Raw genomic sequence first — 9,264 nt, 5'->3', positions numbered from 1 at the left:
CAAAGCAAGATTGCTTCATCTTTTTTTTTTTAATGCTTAACTTCTGTGGATTGGCTCCTAGGTGGAAGAGTGGTAAGAGTGGGCAATGGGGGTCAAGTGACGCTGGTTGACTATGACTTAAGGTTTTTGCAGTTGAAAGGAATCTCTTTCTTCCCTCAAATACCCAAGGATATGTTCACTAAACCCTAAGGTGAAGATGAAATTTATTTTAGGTAAGTTTAAAGATTTGATAACAACAGTCTTAGGGAGGGAAACAGGGAGATGATGGGAAAAGGGTACAGGGGATCCTTGGCCTAACCTATTGATGACAAAGTTGATATATGAATTGAAGGTAATCAGGATATTCAGGCTTGTTAGTTGTTGATGATTAGTTTGCCAGTTTCCTCAACCTGAATCAGGTTATTCGATGGTAAATGATGTTGCTTCTTCTTGATGAGTGAGTTAAATTAGAATGTTCAGTATAGGGTAACACAGGATTTGAGACTATGGAAGGGATCAGTGCTGGTTGCTGGTATCTTAAGTTGATTTTTGGCCTACCCAAGCCAACCAACCTCCCACACCAAGCCCTATCTCAAAATTGAGAATCTCTATCTCAGTTCAAATCCTGCTTTCATACTTCTCCCATCAATTGAATTTGCACCTGCTAGGCTCTGCCATGCTCAGCTCATTCAAAGTTCTAAACAGCTAGCTGTCAATTATTTTGCTTTTATATTGCATAGCAAAATATTATTACAATAGTCCTTTGGGTGTGATTCCAAATTGTCTTCCAGAATGGTTGGATCAATTCACAACCCCACCAGCAATGCATTAGTGCCCTGANGTCACATAACCATTTTGATCTTATCTTGGTAAATGGTGTGAGATTTTAATCTATATCTAGTTTCTGCCAATCTGCTTTCTAGTTCTCCCAACAATTTTTACCAAGTAGTAAATTCATACCCTCAAAACTTGGTTCTTTACTTTTGTCAAATACAAGGTTACACTAAACTTTTTTCTACTATTTGTTTTATTTTTGCACTATTCCAGTGTTCTACTTTTCTATTTCTTAGCCAGTACCAGATACTTTTTGATAGTTCTTGCTTTATGATATAGTTCAAAGTCTGGTACTATTGACCTCCTTCCTTAACATTTTTCATTATTTCCTTTATCATTCATGAGCTTTTGTTTTTACAAATGAATACTGTTATTTTTTCTAGCTCAGTGAAATAATTTGTTTGGCATTGAATCAATGGATTGGTTTAGGTATGATTGTCCTTTTAATTATATTGGCTTTGCCCTCCCCCCATGACCAATTAACATTTCTCCAATTATTTAAATTTGGCTTTATTTTGTATAGAAACTTTCATAATTATATCCACATAGTTTTTGTGTTTGTTTTGGAAGAGCTATTCCTACATGTTTTTGTGGAAGTGACATATGCTGCTGAGAAAAAGGTGTATCCCCTCCTATTATATCCCTTCAGTTTTCTCTAGAAGTCTATCAAATCTAACTTTTCTAAAATTCTCTCCACCTCCTTAATTTCTTTCATGTTTACTTCTTTTTTATTGGCTTGAATTATCTACTTCTGAGAGGGGAAAGTTAATGTCCCCTACTAATAAAGTATTATTGTTTATTTCCTCTTGTAATTCATGGAATTTCTCCTTTAGGAATTTAGGTGCTATGCTGTTTGGTGCATATATGTTTAATGCTGATATTATTTCTTGTTTGTGGTTTCTTTTTATCCATGTGCATCTTCCTTTCTTATCTTTTTTATTAGGTCAACATGCACCACTGTTTCTTATGCCATAGTTCCCAACCATCCTGCCAGTGAGGGAGATCTGGATGAGCCCTTTTGCTGTGCTCAGAATCTCTAAGAAAGTCACCCTTCAGGGCCTGCTCAGCAGTGTATCAATTGTTAGGATCCAGTGTCAGCATGTGGTCAAGCAAGTCCTAAACAGCCAAAGGAACAAAAGAGAACATTTCATGCAGATGCCTAGGGTATTGCTTCTTTGGTTTCATTGTAAGGTAGCTTAATAACATCAGGCCACGTACCTGGACAGGGACTGCCACAGTGCTGACTGATTAGATTGAGCTGATCCACTTCCAGACAAGCTTGATAAGTAGGCTTCTTTATAAACAGTTCATCTAGGATGCAACCACAACTCCAAATGTCTATGACTGGTGTGTAGTGCTCCTCTCCTAAGAGCAGTTCTGGTGGTAGATAATGCAATGTAATGCCTTTATTCATGTAAGGATGACGAGCAAGTCCAAAATCTGCCAGCTTGATTTGTCCATGGTTGTTCAGCAAAATGTTGGAAAACTTTATATCCCTATGTAGGAACTTTTTTTTGTGGCAATAATCTAAACCTTCCATTATCTGTTTCATGAAGGCCTTAATGTGGCCCTCAGATAAATATGCTGATCCAGATTGTAGCAGCCTCTTTAAGTCATAGTCCATGTATTCAAGCACAAGGTAAACAGCACCTTTTTCTTTCTTGAAATCCAGTTCATCTTGTTTATCTGTGACAATTTCCCTCAAATGAACAACATTCTGGTGAGTCATCTGTCAAAGAATTTTGATCTCACAAGTGACTTGTGATTGGGAAGACTTCTTCCTTATCATGTAGTCAAAACTTCTTTAGGGCTACTAGTTCTCCTGTGTCTTTGTCCTAAGCTTTATATACTTGTCCATATGATTCCCCCACCCAATAATTCCAATTATATCTAACTTGTCCACACAGTGCTTCCTTTGATCATTTTCTGTTTCTCTCCTTTCCCCATAATGTGGTAAACAAATTCTTGGTCTTTTCTTATATGGTTTCTGAGGTAGGGTGGCAACCTTTGGTTATAGAGAATCTAGGACATGGATCACCAATAGGGAACTCTGGAAGAAGGGGGAAGTCCATGAGAAAATTCTGAGTTCTTTGTTCCTTCTCCTTCTTTATAGGTTTTGGAGAATGTCTCTCCTTTGTACTACCCAAGTCATCCTCCCCAGGTAGCATGGGTGTAAATGGCAGAGTACACAAAGCTAAAGTTTTCGGATGTGGAATAGCAGTTTTCATAGAAACCTGTACAAGGGACTGAGAATCTGCTTGAGAGTATAAAGCAGATGCCCTTTGGGTTGTAGAAGATAAGAAAGTTGGGATAGTAGAAGTGGAGATCTGACTCAATTTGGTTGGAGAGGCAGCAAAGGCAGTTGATATGGAACAGCAGGTAATAGAGGAAAAAGTAACAAGAAGGACACCTGAGGGGTGGTGGTTGGTAGAGGAGAGGTAATTTGGGGGAAAAGTGGAGGAGCTTCCTTTTCAAATGTCTCTGATTTCTTTAGCACACAATCTCCTCTTTCAATACTATGGGTTTAGAGGCCTTTGTCCCCTGTGATTTCAATTCTTTAGTAGGAACAAGTGTGGGAAGCCGTTCGATGTATTAAATTAAAGCCTTTGGAGAAATAGGATCAAATTTAGGGCCTTTTATCTGGATTCCCTACATGACCAATCCAGACTGAGGCAGTCTTTGTGTTTGGTCCTGGTCACCTGAGCCCCAAAAGGCTCTGGTACCAGCAGGTAGGTTAATCCAAAATCAACTTGATCCCTCCAAGAGGCTATTAGGAGTCATTTAGAGAAACAGAGTCTGTAACAGATATTTTATCTGGATCCCATTACAAAATCTTCAACAAGTAAAACTGTGTATGATTTTTCTGCACTGACTGTCAGGACAGACAGAATGGGCCATCTAAGATAAAAATCTGAGGCTCCTTTTTCTCCTCTTTTGACTCAGTCTTTAATCCCCACCTTTCTTAGAATTCTTATTGGAGAGCTTTGAAGTAGCAGACCAGCATCTACTGAGTTAATGATTCCTTTCCTTGAAAAGCCTGAATCCTAACAAATGTTAATTAGATAAGAGTGCATATTCAGATTAGAACTGGCTCCTTTAGGATTTGACTGGTGAGCATATCCCTGGGATATTTCCTCTCCCGGAATTATCCCCTCCTGAATTGGGGTTTGGAATTTGTCTTTGCATCTGTATTCTTTAGACTTCAATGGATTATGCATGATTTATTGCCCCTTACCAACTGTGACTCCTTTTTGCTTGAAATCAGTATATAATAAACTTCCATGCCCGCAGAATTCGGGACAGCATGAGCTAACCACTAGTCTAGTTGTTCTCATTTTCTTTCTCCTGCTTTAACCATCCTATGCCACCACGCTGCTCAGGACCCCAAAAAATCATATAGAGGCATGGCTCCCTATAAACAAGATGCTTCTTCTCTGTAAGAATTAAGTTTTCATGTTTTGACTAAAATATATAAATAATAATGGTGGTTGCTGATTCAAAGTATTATTGTTCAAAGTCGAAAAAGATTTTAATAGCTTTTATTTACAAAAGAGGTGGTAAGAGTGAAAGCAAAGAAATACAAAAGGGTAGAGAAGACATTAGCCTATCTAACTAAATATTGCTCCAGTGCTCTACACAGCCAGGTCTTGTTGAACTTCAACTGGAATTAAACTCTCTCCAGAAGACAAGAAAGGAAAGCCAGCTATCCACTCACCTAACTTGCATCCAAGATGCAGGACAACACAATGACTCGAGGGGAAAGTGACTTCTGAGTCTGGCTTCCTTCTTGAAATCTAACTGCTTCTTGAATCTAACTTCTTTCTTGGAGTTGACTCCTTCAGCCCCAGAAATTCAGGGCCTCTTATAGTGGCTTCCTGTCCCTTCCCCTTTTAACAAGGGCCAATCACAGCTTCCAAATTGTCCAGGACTGCACAGAGGGCAGTGTTTTTTGTAATGACTTCTCACTTTCTAGAGAGGTGAATACTCAGCAAAAGAATTCACAGATTCCTGGCTGACTGAGGTGTGAATTCTCATTTCCTGGCTGATTGAGTTAAAAGGGTGGAGAGTTCCCCCACATAGTGCTAAGTAGGGTGTTCAAGCTTTTTTTGATTCAAATCAAAAGTAGAGAAAGGAGAATTAATCCTGTCTGCACAATCTAGGGAGGTACTAAGTAGGGGTACTTAAGTTATTGTTAACCAAGCTTTAACTCAAAATACACAAAGGGAATAAAGGATTCCCTTTCACAAGTATAAACTCAGAATAGATAAAAGGAACAAAGCATTCCCTTTTCACAGTTCCCCTGAGATATTTTCTTTTTTAAGCAAAATTGAAGTTAACCTTTTTACCTCTTTTCCATCCAATTTTGTAGCAGTTGCTGAAGCTTCCCTCTCCTTATTCTTCCTTCTGAGTTTAGCTCCCAGCTTGGAGTTTAATGGAAGGCTGGTTGATGAGATACTAGAATATCAAATTGGTGAGCATGATCAGTTCTTTTTGCTCTGAGAAGATGAATATCTAGAATATAGGTCTTCTTTTTTTAGACTTCACTGATTTCCTGGGAAGAGGGTTCTGACTCAAAGAGTACTTACAATGTCTTCGGCTATAGGGACCAGGCGATCACCCACTGTATGGATCATTTCTCCTCTTATAGCTGGATGAATGCTTCCTTTTGTATGGACTCACTGATCTCTGCCTCCTACCGTATGATCCAGGTGAACAGGTCCTGGACTGGTAGGTTGGTGGCTCTTTATAAGGTGGGTTAATTGACTGTCTTCTAGAGGATCCACCTGAACTCTTCTTGTAGGAGTCATAGTTGCTAGAGGTATGAGACCCTGGAAGACTAACATCAGATTTCTGGTAGTATGGTTCCCCTAAAGGGCTATCATCCTGCTGAGAGCTGTCAGACCATTTTTTGAAAGGGCTTCTTGATCTGTGTTTTGGGCTACCTACTGATTTTTGGCTTTGGGGAAGGTCTCTTTTTCTATTGTGTTTAGAATGATCTTTGTGCCAAGAATTTAACTCTTGTTCTTTTCCAGGTTTCTCCTTATGGAATTTGGCTGACCTAGATTCTGTGTTACTGCTACTTCTTTCATATTCATAATTCTCATCATTTTTCTTCCTTTTTTCCTCTTTTTTGGCTTTTTGGTACTTTCTCAAAGGCCTCTCATCTTCAGAAGATTCAGGAAAACCAGGAAATTGGGTTTTAACCCCAGAGCCCTTCTCTTGGAGGGTTCTGGTCACATCATCCAGATACCTGGAATCCTGAGGGGGTCTATAATTAGCCACATGGTCCACTCGAATGGTTCTTCCTCTTATCTTTATTCCATTAAAATTGTCCACAGCCAAAATAGTGCTTCTCTGATCCTCATAGCAAAGAAAACAGAATCCTTTAGATTTTCCAGTCTTCTTATCTCTTACGAGATTGATGTTAACAATTTCCCCATATTGTGAAAACACACAGATGATGTCCCCTTCAGTCAATTCATAAGGGAACCCTCCAACAAAAATCCAGGCACTATCCTTGTACTCAGCATGCCAGGATACTTTCTCAGCAACCCCAAGCTCTACTTCCCGTTCATTTAGCTCATTGATGAGTTTCACCTTGGTCAGGGCATTCATCCTGACATACTATCTACTGTGGGGAGGGATCCAAATTGCCAAAAGATCTGAAAACCCTCAATCAAAGGGCCAAAAACTTAGCTGAAAAAGAGATGTGAGTTTGGAGAAACTGAGAGACTGATTTCCCCAAGCTAGGTGGTGGAATGGAATCCTGACTGGACATAAAAGGCTTCTGTGGTGGTACCTGCTGCCCAAGGTTGAAAATGGTGGCTAGCTAAGTAGAAGTCTTCAAATACCACCACCACCTCTAGATATGGCAATTCCAAACAAAGAGGACTACCAAAGTAGCAATAAGAAATTTTGTTCAGGGGAGAAGAACTGCAGTTCCAAGTCACCACAGAATGTGGGAATACAGGAGTATCCACTCTGAAGCAGGAGCTGGTTTAAATACTCTACAACAGAGAGGTGTGAATAAGAGGGAGTGGCAATGGAGAGGAGTGGCTAACATCTGATGAGTTCACACGTTCAAAGGGTGTGAACTTTCCAGAGATATCCCAAGACCTGTCCCAACCTTCAGGTCAGAGAAGTCAAGATGGTTCCTTCTGATAATTGCATTTAACAGTCTGCTGCCAAAGTTCAGTACACAGGCCCATTTCTCAAAGCAATGACCTCAAACTGTAAGCAGTGTTGTAAGACCTTACTATCCTCTGTATTATGAAAAATTTTCTGAAACAAATTGACCTCAGTTTTTAAGAATTAAATCTATAACTCAAGAGAATCAAAGAAAAAGTCACTTTTACAAAGTAAATCATCCTATCACAGGTAGCTTTAACACAGCAGAACAAATTTAGATGGAACTTGCTTCCTTATCATAAGTTGATCTATACTGGGAGGTGATTTATGAATTTTCACACTCTAGTTAGCTGTAAAGCTAATTATTTAACTTGTGAATCTCAAAGCTTTCAGGTTTAGCCATTACCAGATCTTATCACCAGTAAAAATGAACTCACACCTGTTATCATTAGGATAAATCTAAGGAGGCTGAAGTAAGCATTATTACCACTATTGTTAAAATTTTCTAAGAATCTATGTGGTAGGCTGATTTTTGGTTCAGGTAGAGAAGCTTTAAAGAATTTGTTTGGATGATGGCTGGGTGTGGACCTACTGAAGTCCTTGAGAATGTACACAGAACATAGTTAATAAGTATACAGATTCTCAATTTGAACAGTATAAAAAAGGGGATGTATATAATAGTCACATCTAAAATAGAATGAAACATTGAGGATCACCTAAGCTTCTTTTTAAAAAAAGTGTATCTTTTGTCTTCGAATCTACTCTGAGCATCAATTCTAAGCCAGACGTAGCAATAATGAGATAGTAAGTAGGGTTAAGTGACTTGCTAAGGGCCACAAACCAAGAAACTATCTGAAGCCGGATTTCTATCTAGGACCTCTTTTCTCTACTTTGCTCTCTATCTACTGAACAACCTAGCAGCCCCTAAAAAAGAGCTTCTTATAGAGGGCCAGCTCTATATGGTAAGGGTTCTGAGTGGCGTTTTACGGCGTCGGATTGTTAAGACAGGAAAAAGAAACTGAGAACAGCCAAACTAGTGGTTAGCCCATGCTGATCCAACGCTATGGGATTTTGGACTTTATTTTATACTGGTTTCAAACAAAGAACACAAAGAAAGAGTCACAGCTGTGAAGGGGTTACAAATCATACACAATCCATTAAAGTCTAAAAAATAGAGATATGGGTGCAAGGACAAGGGCCAAATTCCAACCACCAATTAGTAGGGGCTAATTCTGGGAGCAGAAAAATTTTCATGGAGATGTTTACTAATTATGTTCTGCCTTGATTTACAGATCTGCACCTGGTCAGATAGTCTGGACTAAATTGTCTGGCTCCAGTCTTTATCTAAGTAATATATTTTTTAGGGTTCAGGCTTCTTAATTATCAAGGAGAGAAATTGTCAAGGAGAGTAATTGTTAACTCAGTAGCTTCTGGTCTGGTTATGGACTCAAAGCTTTCCAATAAGAATATTGAGAAAATGTGGGGATCTAAAAATGAGTCAAAAGAGGAGCTTCGGTTTTTTACCTTAGATGGCCCATTCTATCTGCATCTGACATGCAGTGCAGAAAAAACCATACACACAGTTTAACTTGCCAATGATTTTGTAATGGGATCCAGATAAAATACCTATTACAGACTCTGTTTCTCTAAATGACTCCTAATAGCCTCTTGGAGGGGTCAAGTTGTTTTTGGATTAACCTACCTGCGGGTACCAGAGCTTTTCAGGGCTCAGGTGACCAGGACCAAACACAAAGACTGCCTCAGCCTGGATTGGTCATGTAGGGAATTCAGATAACAGGCTCTAAATTTGACCCTATTTCTCCAATGGCTCTCAACATCCAATGGCTCTCAACAGCTTCTTAATAATGAATCTATTAGGTGAATAGGCACCACTACTAGGTGCTTATCTAACCTTGTTTGCAATATATTCAGGAGTCAAAATTTTCTCATCAGATGTTAGCTACTCCTTCTCATTGCCACTTTTGTTAATCAGATTCAGGGAGAGGGGGCCATTCATTGGCTCTAAAATGGAACCCAAATTCAGAGGAAGATTAGGTACATCTATGTCAATCTAGGAATGCATTACTAAAAGAAATGAAGGCTTGTTCTGACAGTCAAGGTACTTAGACTAAATTTGAAGACTTAAAGTAGGAGGATAAGGAGAAACCATTTCCATTCATGGATAGGCTCATAAATGCAGATATCTGGACCTAGATCTTTCTAGGGGAAAAGATGTTAGATACATAAGGACACAATTTTTTTTATCATTTTTTTAATTTGAAAAATTTTTATTTAATTAAGTGATTTAGAATATTTTCCCAT

The 9,264-nt window shown here is 38.9% G+C and overlaps 1 pseudogene; it reads right to left on the bottom strand.

Annotated features, from left to right (window-relative positions):
* Positions 1 to 1,752: 1,752 nt before the first annotated feature.
* LOC123256885 lies at positions 1,753 to 6,429 on the bottom strand (annotated as a pseudogene).
* Between the last annotated feature and the right edge of the window lie 2,835 nt (positions 6,430 to 9,264).

The sequence above is a fragment of the Gracilinanus agilis genome, chromosome 1 (assembly GCF_016433145.1).
Source record: "Gracilinanus agilis isolate LMUSP501 chromosome 1, AgileGrace, whole genome shotgun sequence".
Classification (NCBI taxonomy): Eukaryota; Metazoa; Chordata; class Mammalia; order Didelphimorphia; family Didelphidae; genus Gracilinanus; species Gracilinanus agilis.
This window is presented reverse-complemented; position numbering and strand designations above follow the sequence as displayed.